The sequence below is a fragment of the Rhinolophus sinicus genome, chromosome 17 (assembly GCF_057876585.1).
Source record: "Rhinolophus sinicus isolate RSI-liver-muscle chromosome 17, RSI-T2T, whole genome shotgun sequence".
Taxonomy (NCBI): Eukaryota; Metazoa; Chordata; class Mammalia; order Chiroptera; family Rhinolophidae; genus Rhinolophus; species Rhinolophus sinicus.
Genome location: NC_142517.1, coordinates 135,297,046 through 135,312,368, shown reverse-complemented (window position 1 = coordinate 135,312,368; position 15,323 = coordinate 135,297,046). Strand labels below are relative to the sequence as shown.

The following is a 15,323-nucleotide window of genomic DNA, read 5'->3' as shown; positions in this document are numbered from 1 at the left end:
TTAGTTATTGGGCAATTTTGTTCAACCCACAGTTGACTTGGATGGATGGTATCTGGTCACATAGGATTTCCTGGGGCCATGTATACCTAGATATAGGTAAATTAAAATAATAATAATCTGTACCTGAGCATAAACATATTTAAATTTCTCTTTTTTCCCTTTCCATAATCAGTATCCACATAATCTCATATAGTATGAGAATATTAAACATTACAAAATTGAAATAAAGCTCTGTATCAATTTAATTCTAATTGACAGTTTTCCATTTTAAAACTATAACTCTTCAAGGAATATCTTGAATATTATGGGAAAAGAGAAGAGGCCATAAATCATGTGTACCTTTTAAAAATACTATGCTTTTAGGTTTTTAAATTATAGCTATAATTGTTCTATGTAGCTTTTGATATAGTTGTATCAAAAATGGATAGTACTCAAAAGGCCAGTGATGAGATTATTTTGTGCTGAATGGACTCCTAATGAGATTATGTACGGGAGGAAAAGGATTCAGTTATTTTGGAATAAAGATAAAAGCTTTGCATAAAAGATGCGATGAGGTTTAGAAGGAAGGTAGGTGACCCAGAAACCTTTACAGGAGAACTCTTTAGTTAGTTCAATAGTGAGACACAAAAAATACTTGTGGAATGGTAAGGACTGCTAAGATTTCAATTTGGACAAAAAATGTTGGTTTTTTTTAGGTGATGTATTTGACTTCCATCATTTTCAATATTGCTTTTAATGGAAGCAAATATACTGAAGACTTCTTAAGTTGGAATATTTCCTATATTGGCATATTCCTGTATGAATAGTACAATTCATAAAAGCTAAATAGTTATAGAAAGTAGCCATAAAATATACTATCAGTAAATTTTCAAAATTATTCAGCCATATTCTATTATTTGAAATTTTTTCCATGCCCCCTTGAAACATGCTTTATTTAATAGCTAATGTACCTTCAAATAAATGTCATGCAAATTAAATCAAGGCATTTGTGTATCTTTTTGTTCTCATTATATTGTGCCATTCCCTGATTTTTCATAGGGAATTCTGTTTGTAAGAAATCTAGTCAAAGTTGGAGAATTCTTAGTGTACAATGACAAAAATCACATCTACAAATCATCTTACCACTCTTTTTAAAAACATGTTTTTTGTCAATAAGGTGAACATTTTTCTTTTAATAGCAAATATAACAAGAACTGGATGTATATGTAGATTCAGAGATTCATTCCTCATTTAAGAATATTACATCATGATTTATTCCAAACATACATGTCCTTACCTAGTGGGTTTCCAGGTATGAAAATGAGGGAACAATGTAGTGGTCACATAAGGACAATCATGCTAAGTTTCTTTATGAAAGTACATGCATTGTTGTTAAATTCATGATTTACATTCAAAATGTGGCATTGATGATTTAGTAAAGTATAAAATAAAGGATTATGCTCATTTTACAACCCACAATTTTATTTTATTTTTTTTTGTTGTTGTTTTCTGATTCAAGAGTTTGCTCCAGCTGGCAGATAGCCCATCTAATTCAATTGAAAGTATTGAGTTGCAATGACATACTATTTTGGTAACTGATTATTTAAATGGGTAATTTTTCCCTCTGAAATGTGCTATAATGTGGAGGTTTTACATGCTTTTATTTTCAAATGAATAGATATATCATATTAAAGTATTTGGGAAAGACAGGAACATGGTAAATGGTAGCACCAAAGATTATTTATTTGTGACAGCATTTATTTTTTAACCTTTTCCCCAGTAATATATTTATATTTACGCCCACACATATATTTTGAGTCAGTAAGTTTTACAGTATTAATTACTTGGCAGTGTCAGGAGTTGGATAGTAACTACAAAAATGGCATTCATATTTTAATAAGGACAGAACAGTAAATTATCCGAGATGGAGAGGTTATTTAAAGCAATTTTTAAAATATCGGCACTTTATAAATATTCAGTATGTTTAAATAAGAATGAGATGTTTGTTGATTCTCATACAGTATTAAAAGGAAAAAAAGGCTCTAGGAACACACAGTAAACATGATTTGAATTAATTGAAATTGAAGTTGAAATTATATAATATTAATGCTTATACAGTAAATATTTAAAAATGGGTAAAAACAGTAACATTTAAAGATATCAAGAACTGCAATTTAAAGATTGTTTTTTTATTTAGAAAGGTTAAAATGTATGAATTTCTATTTTTAATTAAAATTTATTGGGGTGACAATTATTAGTAAAGTTGCCTAGGTTTCAGCTGTACAATTCTGTAATACACATTGTGTGTTCACCACCCAGAGTTAGTTCCTCTTCTATCACCTTATATTGGATCCCCTTTACCCTCATCTACCACCCCATCCCCCCATAGACTCTGTAACCACTGAAGTATTGCCTATGTCTATGAGTTTTTGTTTCTTCATTTATTTGTCTTGTTCCTTTGTTGTTTTCAGTTTTATACACTGCATATCAGTGAAATGGAATACTATCCTGCCATAAAAAAAGATGAAGTAGTGTCATTTGTGACAACATGGATGGATCTTGAGATTATTATGCTAAGCAAAATAAGTCAGACAGAAAAAGTCGAGAACCATATGATTTCACTGACATTTAAAAAAAAAATTATATATAAAATTATTTTCACTGTTTATTTGTCATAAACATTCCTTTCTAGGTCAATAAACATGTCCACAATATGATTTGAATGTTTATATAATATTCTACTGTATACTTATATTTTATATAATATAAACAGCTACATTTTTAAGCTTATTTTTGGAAATTATATATATTATGATGACTATCCATATAACAAGTTATTTGCAGAGCTTAGGGTACAGTTTTAGATGTAGTATTTCTGGGTCAAGAGATTTACGAATTTTTAAGGCTTTTTCATCAATCTTCTTTTACTTTCATAGGCATTCTGTCTATTGGAAAATCACACATTTTTTTTCCTGCCTTCCCCCTTTCACTCGAAATATCTTGTTGGATACCTAGTTGTCTTTGTTTCATTCGGTGTCATTGTTCTCCGATCCACTTTCTAAGCCTGTTTCCCTTTTTTCAGAATTCTTCTAAAAAGTGAAAACCAAGACCTGAATATAATAATAAAAATATATTTGGAATGAAGGCATCTGAGATTAATACTTCCTGGGCACTATTATGTATAGAATTTGGTTACCAGGAACAGAGTTTCATACTGGTTAGCTCACTTAATGGGAGGAAGTATCTATTATTAAAATGCATGTGACACTAACATGAAACAGGAATCTCAACAAAATCCAAGATTGGAAACCACAGAATGCCTAAGTCATACAGAAAAACCTAGAAGGTCAACCTGATACAAGGCAACTCTAGGGACTTCTTCAGTAAAGTTCATGGATAGTTAGCCCTGACTCATGGTTCATTATGGTCCTTGTGTCCCATTTCTAAATGAGTAGAAGTTATCAAGGAAAAAAAAAAATGTACTAAAAAATGTAGACATAGAGTGTGTCTTGTCTTACTTTACATTGATTTAAAGTAAGTGTAATGAAAGAGCCCAGAGATTGCTAGCCTATCATGACGAAATAACACTGTGTTCTATTATATTCACATTACTGTGAATCCAAGTCCCAACCTGCTCACAATATCAGGAGGTCCAATCTTTTCTTAAGGTTACTTGCCTTAGAAATCATCCTGCTTAGGCCTGCTTATTTTGATTTGATGTATCTGTTTATTTTAAAATTTTGAATATATGAATTTAATTACCTGCTAGATCATCCAGATGGAAATAATGTGGTAAATGAATGAAAACAAGAATCATCATGCACTTAGGAGAGAAACAAGTATTTTTAGACCAGTTTAAGTTTAGACTTTCACCAGATTAGATTACTTGTTAACATTTAAAAGAAAATGTTTTTTTGCCACAGTAAACAAAACAATGTATTAAAACTCACATTCAGAATTGTCCAAATTATTTTTTAATATAAGTGCTTTTATTTTGTTTCACATTTCTTTAACAGTCAAGTTTTCTGGCAAATTATTCAAAATACTAAATTTTCATTTTAGATCTTGGATCCAGGTTCACCTTTTTCTAAGCCCTAATAGTTTATATCTTCCCTTTAAAATGTTTAACTATCTTTTAGCTAAGTTGTCATTTGCAAAGACATTCTGGAGAAAAAAATAAATACAAATTAAACACCTATAAATTCTTCTTCATGTCTACTATAGTGTAGCAGTGTATCTGTCGTCTAACCATAGTAGTCTACAACTGAGAAAGGCTTAGAGTTTTGTTCTTCTCAGGCAGCTGACCACAATGCATAAAGCGACAGCTGGCTACAGCTTATCCACTTCTTTATTTTACTTTTTTTAAAGTAAAGTTTATTGGGGTGACAATGGTTAGTAAAGTTACATAGGTTTCAGATGTGCAATTCTGTAATCCATCACATCTATATATCACATTGTGTGTTCACCACCCAGGGTCAGTTCTCCTTCCATCACCATATATTTGATCCCTTTTACCCTCATTTTGTTGCCTCTTTATTAACAACTATAACTGAGATACTCATTCTTGATCTACACACTTTAAAGAGTTTTAGCTTCCATAGAAGTTCTTCTTTCTCCTGAACCTGCTTCACCAGTTTTGCTTTCACTCCATTTAACCCTTATTTGGGAAGGTTTTCATTCACAAATAATTTTAGAGATCACTGCATGACTTCATATCAAGTGATTTGTATTCACATGCATTGATATCCTTGAAGGTATTTTTCAAATATGTAGTGTCTTCAAATTCTCTGTTCATGTGTTGGAAGTTTTCCTGAAATTCCAAAGATGCTTATTTCTCTGGAAAGATCTATGTAATCATTTTCTTCATTCCCTACTTGAAGATGTTTTACAACACTTTACAAGGAATTAAGCGAAGATCTTGTTTTCTTTAATCATTCTCTTTGTGTTTTCTCTAAGTGTTGCACTGAGAGATTTTCTTGAACAAATTGTATGAAGTGGCGGTGGATTGGCATAGGCCTGTGGAGTGTTAGGTATAATCTCAGCTGAGTCTGATGAGCTTTCTATCTTGAAAATGAAATCTTGGTTTACCTTGAATCAAGGGAGCTCTACAAAACTCCACAGCTAACCCCTGAATCTTGATCTCAGATTGCCCAGCACACAGCATCCCTCCATGATCCACAGAGAGTGCAGAAAACACATGCAGCCACAGCTCTCTGTTTACTTTGAGTTTAAATGGATCTTCCTATTGTTTGCAATCACTACTGAATGAGGAAGATCTCAATCACCGACTTTCAGATACTACATCTTCCAACCATATCTCACTACCTAGTGGAGAGCTGGCACCCAACCACAAAAACATCCCTGCTTATTATGGTTGCCATTGAAAGAGCTTCACAAGGTCACTACTTGCTGCCTTCAGGTTCACTGATGAAACTCAGTGTTAAAAGTTCAAGACTCAATTGCTACTTGAAGAAAAAGTGAAGAAGATGTTCTTGGGTGCCATGTATGCAAGGAGCTCACAATAAAAGATAAAAGAAAAGTCCACGAAACTTCCCATGCCCCAGGTAATAATAATTGTAGGTTGTCATTTTTTCATATCTTTATCTCTTTTTATCTCTTTTTGTCTCAGCCCTTTTACACACAGCCCTTTTACCCAAAGCACGCCCGAAGCATCAGAGTGACTAAATTGGGGATATTTCAAGTATTAGCCCAAATATTTCCAGAACAAGAATTTCTATTAGAATAAGGAGCATGTATTCATCCCAAGGGACATACGTGCTAAAAACAAAACAAACAAACAAAATCGAGGACTTTATTCTAATAGCCAGTTGAAGGGTTAAACACGAGTTTTATATGATTTATGTTTTAAAAGGATTGCTTGATATTGTGTGAAGACTGGACTATGAAGGAGAGTAAGAATGAAAACTGGAGAACTTTGGGAGGCTGTTATAGGAGTTATAGGTGAGAGACTATGATAGCTTGAACTAGTGTAGTAGCAGTGGAAGAAGAAGGAATAGAGGTTTTAGAAATAATTTGTAGGTAGCTAATTGGAATATACTTTAGAGGTAATGTTCAGAAATGCTTCAACTTAGGGTGTGTTTTCTCTCAGTGGCTCTTGTTGTGCTTCTCATTTTGGACCTTCAAAATGTCTCAGAATCTTTTTAATGACTTCCCCAGTACTTTGTTTCACCCTTAACATATTAGCATATGTGGGCTAGTATATATTAATCATCTATGGATGCCTAGCACAGCATTGGTGGCTTCACAATGACATTTCATTTTCTCACAGTCTGGAGGCCAGAAGTCCAAGATCAAGGTGTCAGTGGGTTAGGTTTCTCTTCTGGCCTCCTTGCGTTAGAGATGACCATCTTCCTGCCATGTCCTCATATGGTCTTTTCTCTCTTCTCACATCCCTGGTTTCTCTTATGAGAACACCAGTCATTTTGGATTAGGACCTCACCCTTATGACCTCATGTAACCTTAATTACCTCTTTAAAGACTCTGTTTCCAAATACAGTCAAATTGGGGGCTAGGCTAAAGTTTATTTTGGGGAGGCGGGCACAATTCAGTTCAAAACAGGGAAGGTCATCACCTAACTTACTAAACCTCTTAAGACTTTACTTAAGGTGAGCACCTTAAAAGGAGGAATTAATTCTCTTAAACCTTTCTCCTAAACATGTATAAGTCAAGGTCAAACAAAGAATTAAGTTGTTTTCTTTGAACGCTGTTAGTCTGACTGTTTAAAACAGTTGCAAATATAATAATTCTAATATTTCATTTCCCCTATCTTAATAGGGCATTTATGTATGACTTGAACTTGGTGTTGATCACCTTTGGAGTGATCACCATAGGCAATTAGTATTTTTTTCCATTGGCAAGAATTTTCACTACTAATCTCAACCAGCATCCACATGAATACATGTAACTAGTGTAGAGGAAGAAAAATAAGTTCCCCTCTACCCTTTTAAATTCTTCTCTTATACCCCAGTGTTAAAAGACAAATTAACAGGAGGAAAAAACAAACAAAAAGCAACAAACAATATTAATTATGTATATACAAGACCCCACAAATATGTGAGACTCAAAGGACAGCCAGTCTGTTGAGGTTTATGTAACATACTAAGCTAAGGAAAGAAATAACTGTCTATAGCTTCAAAGAGGGGAAGGTGATTCATGTGAACATGAGTAGAGGAGGTGTTTGTAAACATATCCTGCCATGCACGTAACTCTGTCAGATGACAACGTTGTCACTGGTAATAGCTCTCTTCCTGGTACAGGCCCCTTTGCAATGTAAATTTCTTTGATAGAGGGTTACTTCTACTCTGTTTTCAGAGCTTCTCCTGTGTCTGATTTTTCTTAAAATAATCAGGTCAAAGGAATCCTTATGCCAAAAAGCCATATTTTGTGGGTAGTGCATTCTGCTAACCTGAAGAGAAGTAGTGTAAAATCATAGAAAACTAGTGCAAATCCTTTCATCATTCTGAAAAAATCAATCCGACACACACATTCTTATTGACAATATTTTGGAAATATTGGAAGTATTTTTCTGAATCGCTTACATATTAGAATCAACATAGTCACATGCATGTTTCACTTTTTTTTTTTTTTTTTTTTTTGACTCAGTGTTTCTTTCTTCACCTATTATTGTCTTTACCACTCCAGTCACTTGGCTAAATACTTCATACACATGTATTTTATAGATGAGCAGCCTAAGACTAAGAGTCCAAGTAAGTTGTTCAAGATTATCTAGATAGTGTCACAGGCAGGTATCAAAGCAGACTTCTATGACTCCAAGCCACATTCTCTCACCTACTGTAGACTCTCAACCAGCGGGAGACCATCCATATGACTTGGATTGGTATATGAAAGTCTGACAATTAAGTTCGCGAATTCATCCTAGAAAAAGTGTTACATACCTCATCGCTGGATATCACTATGGTCACCTTTGTAGTACTCCTGTTGGGAAGCTATGCACCAATGCCAGTGCCTAGTCCACCCTTCGAAGCAGTTTTAGAACTCTTTTTCTGGAAAGGCCATCAGAGTTGTCGTCATAGTACACTTGATGTCCTGAATGTCATCAAAATGTCTTCCTTTCAATATTTCCTTCATCTTTGGGTAAAGGAAAAAGTCATTGGGGGTCAGATCAGGTAAGTAGGAAGGGTGTTCCAATGCAGTTATTTGTTTACTGGCTAAAAACTCCCTCACAGACAGTGCCGTGTGAGCTGGTACATTGTCGTGATCAAGAGCCATCAATTGTTGGTAAAAAATTCAGATCATCTAACTTTTTCATGCAGCCTTTTCAGCATTTCCAAATAGTACACTTGGTTAACTTTTGTCTAGTTGGTACAAATTCATAATGAATAATCCCTCTAATATTAAAAAAAGTTAGCAAAGTTAGCAAGTTGGTGAACTTAATTGTCAGACCTTCATATGTATGGAGGAAAAAAAAAATGATTAGTCATAATTCCAGCCTGAAGAATCTTACATTTAAAACATGGGGACATATGTGTAAATAAACAAAGTGCTATAGGATGATGCACGTTTTAATAGAATTGTACACACACTACAGAACAACACAAAGGATGAGGTGAACCACTCTACCTCCTGGGGACAACTAAAGCTTCCAAATAGAGGCACCATTTGAGATGAAGCTGGAAATCTGTGTATGTATCCATTATTCTGGTAATGGGAGTGAAAGTGGGTATAACAGTGGAGGTTAAGTATTACAGGTGGAGAAAATAAATTGAGGGGAAGTACTGAAAAGGCATAGAAATGTTTGCGAATTATCATTTTGGAAAATTATAAATACTACCAACTCTACTTTAACATATAATAATAACTGGTGTAGTGGAAAATGGAAAAGGGACATGTATAAACCATAGTTCAGACACAAACACAACTGTCATAAAAATTAATATTTAATTCAAATGTATTTAATTAACATGTTCAGATGCTGTGCTTTGTTATGTGAGTTGAATAGTTAGTTCTGCATCCCTTCCTTCCCCTGCCCTGCCTCCTCTTTCTCCTCTTCCATTTTTCTAATGAAAACCATCTTGGGTAACATCAGTTTTTACTTTTTATTTTCTAAAAATCCCAACAAGCAGTTGTTTGGAGCCTTCTTGTTTTTGTCAGCTAATTCTTTCCTCTCACTGTCATTGTCACCTTCATCATTGCACGAAAATTCTAGTGCACTGACAACCGAGTCAAGCCATCAACTTGGAAATCATATCACCTGCCGTTCTCAAGTGTTTCTCCCTATACCCCCACACTGCCCCCTCAGCTCTCATTGAGGCAAGCCTCTCCATATAACAGTGAATGGAAAAAATTTGGGGCCGTATCTGTCAGTTCAAAGTCACAATAGCTTCGAAGCAAAATTCTCGGCCTTGTTGTACAGTGCTCTCCATCTTACCTTAACTGTCTTCCCAATTCCCTGTTTAAGAAAAAAATAAAAATGAAAACAAGCCTTGGGGGAAGGCAGAGCAAAGAGAGTTCTAGTTCCATCACTGCCTTAAGAAATATGTTTCTACATAGGGCTTCAGACAAACTGCAAAGAGCTAGCTGCTCCTGCACAGAAAAGCAGCTCACAGGCTGACAGACTGCTGGAAGCAAGTGTACACACCTTTGATTGTCCAGATGGAGGGGCGTTCCTGATTTGTAGTGGGTACAATGTAAAAATGTAATGGTTTCCATGTAATTATAAATAATAGACTCGTTCTGATATGTAGATATTTCTCACATTAACAGTAGTTTGAATTATTTTTCTTTACCATTAGCCTTTTGGTTATTTTCATTATGATTTTTTTTTCTCATAACATGGTTCATCTATCCTGGAAAATTCAAAGATGACTGCAATTGAATATTCCAGTAACACAGGGCACTGTGGGCAGTTGCAGATCTGGTGATAGAAAGTTAAGTAGCCATCAAATCATGGATAGCCTTTGTGCCATGCTCAGGGGTTTGGCAGGGGGAAGCCACTGGGGAGTTTTAAGCGGCACTTTGGAAAGACCACCCTAGTATTTCCTGAGCAATGATAGGAGGATGAGAATTGGTGAAGCCCTGAGGTAAGCGGTTTCCTTGGGAATGGAAAGGGATTAAAATATTCCCTTGGTGAGATAGTAAAGGTAAGGAATTAAGTGGACTTGCTTAGATTGCATAGGCACCTCGGAGAGGCCGTGGCGGTAGGGTGGGGAAAAATGATGACTGTCTGGTTTTATCTCTGATAACTGACTGGGGTCATTCACTATAAGTTGTTGCCTCAGTAGGTTCAGGCTGCTATAATAACAAAAATACCATAGAGTGGATGGCTTAAACAGCAAACATTTATTTCTCAGAATTCTGGAGGTAGAGAAGTCCAAGACCAGCAGATTTGGTGTTTGGTGAGAACTCACTTCCTGATTCACAGAGTGCCAGACAGTCTTGCCGTCTCACAGTGGAAGGCCTGAGAGAGCTCTCAGGTGTCTTTTACAAGGCCACTAATACCATTCTTGAGAGCTCCACCCTTACAACCTAATCACCTTTCTGGGCACCACACTATGGAGTTTTAGTTCAACATATGTTTTAGAGTGTCACAAACATTTAATCAATAATCGATGTTTACTGGGAAAGAAGCATATGTGGAAAAAATAAAAGGTATTTTTGGTAATATAAAGTTGGTGGTGACTTTGTTATATTCAGTTAGAAATACCTACCATGCAGTTGGATACATGGATTGAAGTTTCAGAGAATAGTCAAGCATAAGATAGAGATTTGGGAGCTATTAGGGTGATGATGTAGTTATTGAAATCATGAAGGACTTCTCACTACCCCTCCTCCTCAAATTCCCAGGCAATAGACAAAATCTCAACTTTTTTGGCTATTTCTTTTAAAGTTTGTTGCCGTGTTTATGGATTAAAAACAAATTGTAGAGATTGTTTATTGAGTTAATATTATGGGAGCTGAAGATACAGAGTTCTTGAGCCCTCTCCCCAATGTGTGTTTCCCCTGAAATTCTCTGATTTCCTTCTTCAGTATGGAAAGCTTGCATTCAGATTTGCAGCTATGATCCTTGAATGTCTATAGCATTACATTGGCAGGTTCTTTTTACCTATCTTTTCTGTTTTCCAGATTTTATGTACTATTTCCTAGTTTACTACCATGTTTTAGTGAAGTACAGCTTCCAGCAGCTTTCTGAGAAAGAGGTGATCATGTGTCTGAAAATGCCTTTATTTTTACCTTAACATTTGGTTGGTTGGTATCTTAGTTTGAGCTGCTGTGACAAATTTCCATAGACTTGGTGGCTTAAACATGAATTTCTCACGGTTTCTCACAGTCCTGCAGGTTGGTAAGTCCAAAATCATGGTGCCAGCAGATCCAATGTCTTTTGAGGGCCTGCTTTCTGGTTTGCAAATAGCATATTCTTGTATCCTGACATGGTGGAGAGCAGAGTTAAGAGAGAACTCTAGCTAATTCTCTTCTTACAAGGACACTGTGATTTCACCATGGGACTCTACCCTCATGACCTCCCAAAGACCACATCTTCCAATATCATCGCATTCAGGATATGTTGAATATGAATTTGGAAGGAGACAGAAACATTCAGTCCATAGCATTTTAGAATGGAAATCAAGATTGGAAATAATTTGTATCAAATCTTCCAAGGAATGCTTGATTGTCTTCTCAAATTTAATGTTGCAATTGAGAAAGCCAATGCAACTCTGCTATTGTATCCTTTGATTATTAACAATTTTTTCTCTCTAGAAATTTTTAGGATCTTCTCTTTGTTCCTTTTATTCTGGCATTTCTTCATTTGCTTCTGTTTTCATCTTTTTTTTTTCTTTTTTTTTTTTTCTTTTTCTGGGAACTTCTTTGGTTCTTTCATTCTGAAAACTGACATCCTTCAGTTTGGAAAATAGTGTTATTATTATTTTTATATATATATTATTTTTTATTCTTTGTTTCTCGAATCTCTCTTTCTAAATGCATGTAACTTAGATGATGAACTTTCATTTTCTATTTTTTTCCCTTCATTTTCTTTTTATTTCCTTGAGTATTTTTTCAACTTTGAACTTTCTATCATTTTGGTGGTGGTGTTGTTGTTTGTTTCAGCTATAATAGTTTTAATTTCTATGAGCTCAAATTTTGGTTTCACTGTTTCTTTTTTATAAACTCCTGCTCTTGCTTTAAGAATGTAGTATGTGTTATAAATGTGACGATATTAATTTGTTTTTATTTTGTTCTAGCTTGAATTTATTTATTTATTTATTTATTTATTTATTTATTTATTTATTTATTGCTGCTCTGTTTCCTCTGAGTATTTATTTTTGTGTGTGTTTATTAAATTTTGTTCTTGGTCATGGTGTAGTCTTTCTTCAATTATGTGGTGATTCTTGACTGTCTCTTCAACTAATTTTGATTGGTAATCCTGAGTTCAAGAAGCAGAGCTTATGTTAATTGTAAGCATCATTAAAAATTGCTATATTGAGCATTTAGGAGGGGAGATGATCCACCATTAATCAGCTTCTTCAGAATATTGAGAAGGACAGTTTCTCCCAAAAGGGAAACACATTAATCTCTCATGTAGGGGATAGTCTAGATGCCAGCTTCCCCAAAAAGTAGGGGAAAGGAACCTAGAGGTCTCCTAGCTGCATATCAGAATAGCCTAGTAGGGTTTTGAAAAATCCTGATGTCATGCCACAGGCCAAAACAATGTAGTGACAATCTCTGAGAATAGCTATCGTGTGTGTGTGTGTGTGTGTGTGTGTGTGTGTGTGTGTGTCAAGTTTCCCTGGGTGATTCTAATGTTTGTCTCCAGTAGAGACCCATTAGAGGAACAAGTATAGGCATCACTTCGGAAGTTAGGAATGCAAATGCTCAGGCCCTACCTTAGACCTACTTGATCTTAAACTCTGCAGTTGGGCCCACGAATCTGTGTCTTAACAACCCTCCAGCTGATTCTAACTCATGCTCAATTTTAGACTCACTGATATGGATTATCCCCTAATCCCTGTATTTATGTATGGTATTCACACCCTTAATTGTATCTTATTCTCAGTGTCATCTGTGCTGTGGTCTTTTTTTCAGAGGGTAAATCTCTAATTTTTGACCAGGGTTGATTGTCACTCTCTTAGCTATATACACTGGGTTCCAACTGCTTCTAAATGGACTAAGCAAATCTTTTACTTTCAATTTAATTTAGCTGATTTAGAGGTCTTAAATTCCCCAATTTCTGAGCTTTTCTGAATTTCTGCAGTGCAAATTAACTTGCATCTGGCTTCCTTCCATTGCAGATCTAGGTTTTCATTTTATGTATTAAGTCAGTAAACAATTATAATCTGCTTTCAACCTTCTGTTTTTATTGCCATGGCCTCCTCTCCGATTCCTTCTCTTTGGAGGCTTATGACTTTTCCATTGCTTTCTTGTTAATTTGGGGGTTTCAGAAGAGAGTAGAAATAATAAAATTGCCAGATTAAATACAGGACACCTAGTTAATTTTAATTTCAAATAGACATTTTTTTTTGTATAAATATGTCCTAAAAAATGATTTTCCCTTTATCTAAAATTCAAATGCAACTGGGCATTATAGTTACTATTTTAAACATAAATGGTTAGTTTTTGAGAAAATGTAACTAAAAAATGGATCTTAACAATTATAATAGCAGTCTCTAAAAATGCGAATACTAAATATTTCAGAAGGAAGTTATTAAACATTCCGAAAACTTCGTAACTGTAAAGTTAAAATGCAGTAACTGAAATATGCATTGCAACTGTCTTGAATTTGGGATAAAATTTTAATTGAATTTATATTTATCAAGTAATGTTTGCATTGCAAAGTGTGGTGTTATTAGGTCCAGTGGGATACTCTTTTATGCACAGAGCAACACAGTGGAAAGAGCATTGAAGTTCCAGTAAAACCAAATGAGAGTTAACACCATACTTCTACTGTGTGACTTTGGAGAATGTTATCTTTCAAACTTCTGTTTTCTTATCTTTCATAGGACATGTTTTAACATATCACATCTCATTACTGATGATTAAATGAGACAGATTTGCTTATATTTAGAGCCTAGCAAAGACTCTGGAATTTAGTAAGATTTAGTAAATTTATTTCACCTCTCTCTCCCTCCCTCCCTCTCTCATTTTTCAGTGAATAGTTTAGAGACTGTAGGGTAGAATCAATTTATATTTAGGTTATTTGTGTTAATTCTTTTTCAGATTTCATCAATTCCTTTAATATCTCTGTTAGTAAATATATTTGTTTGCTGGGGATGCCATAAGCAAGTCCCACTCACTGTGTGACATAACAGAGATCTAGAGATCTATTTTCTCACTATTCTGGAAGCTTGAAGTCTGAGATCAAGGTGTTGGCATTTTTTAGTTTCTTCTGAGGCCTCTCTCCATGGCTTGTAGATGCCTGTCTTCTTCCTGGGTTTTCTCTCTGTGTGTATTTGTGTCCTAATTTCCACCTCTAATGAAGAGGAAATAATTCATATTGTATTAGGACCTACCCTATAACCTTATTTTGACTTAATTACCTCTTTAAAAGCCCTAAATATCTCTAAATACAGTCACAGTCTGAGGTACTGGGAATTAGAACTTCAACATATACATTTTGGGAGACACAATTTCACCCATAACAGTGAAATAGAGGTATTCATAATTATTTGCATACAACTTAAGCAAGCTGCTGTTGAGTTCTGGTGATTTCTGAAAATTCTACTGTGTCTCCCTGAAAATAAAACCTAGCCGCACCATCAGCTCTAATGCATCTTTTGGAGCAAAAATGCTATTATCTTATATAATAAAATATAAGACCGGGTCTTAAATTATAGTAAAATAAGACCGGGTCTTATATTAATTTTTGCTCCAGAAGATGCATTAGAGCTGATGGTCTGGCTAGGTCTTACTTTCGGGGAAACACAGTAGTATGTTGATGTCAATAATATGAGAAAAGAAGTAAGAGAAACAAATGTGAGGCTAAATAATAATTACAAACTCAAAAGCCAAGTTCTTTATGTTAGAGGGGTCTTTAAAAATGATAATAGTTACAAGATTTTTTAAAAACATACTATCAGCAGGGACGGGGGAGATGGGTTTATTTAAATCTTTTCTAAGTTATGAATTATCGTGAGAAATATTTTAGGGATATTTATTTTCCCAATCATTTCACAAATATTTAAGGAATTTCTACATCATGATTAGTTCAAAAGAATGCAAAGCGTTTTGAAGAATACAAAGTACAAGACAGGATCCTTGTTCTCAGGAGTTTCCATTTCTGGATAAGGAATAAAAATTAATACAAGTGAAAAGAAAAGAAAAAGCAACAATAGAAAACCATATGATATTGTCTGTAGAGGCCATATAATCAA

At 34.7% G+C, this 15,323-nt stretch overlaps 1 protein-coding gene and 1 pseudogene across 4 annotated transcripts in view; one reads left to right on the top strand and one right to left on the bottom strand.

Moving 5' to 3' along the window:
• LRP1B (LDL receptor related protein 1B) overlaps positions 1-15,323 on the top strand; it is a 1,805,568-nt gene that overhangs the window by 1,245,204 nt on the left and 545,041 nt on the right. The gene's annotated exons all lie outside the window — the stretch shown is intronic.
• LOC141567903 (swi5-dependent recombination DNA repair protein 1 homolog) lies at positions 4,497-11,315 on the bottom strand (annotated as a pseudogene).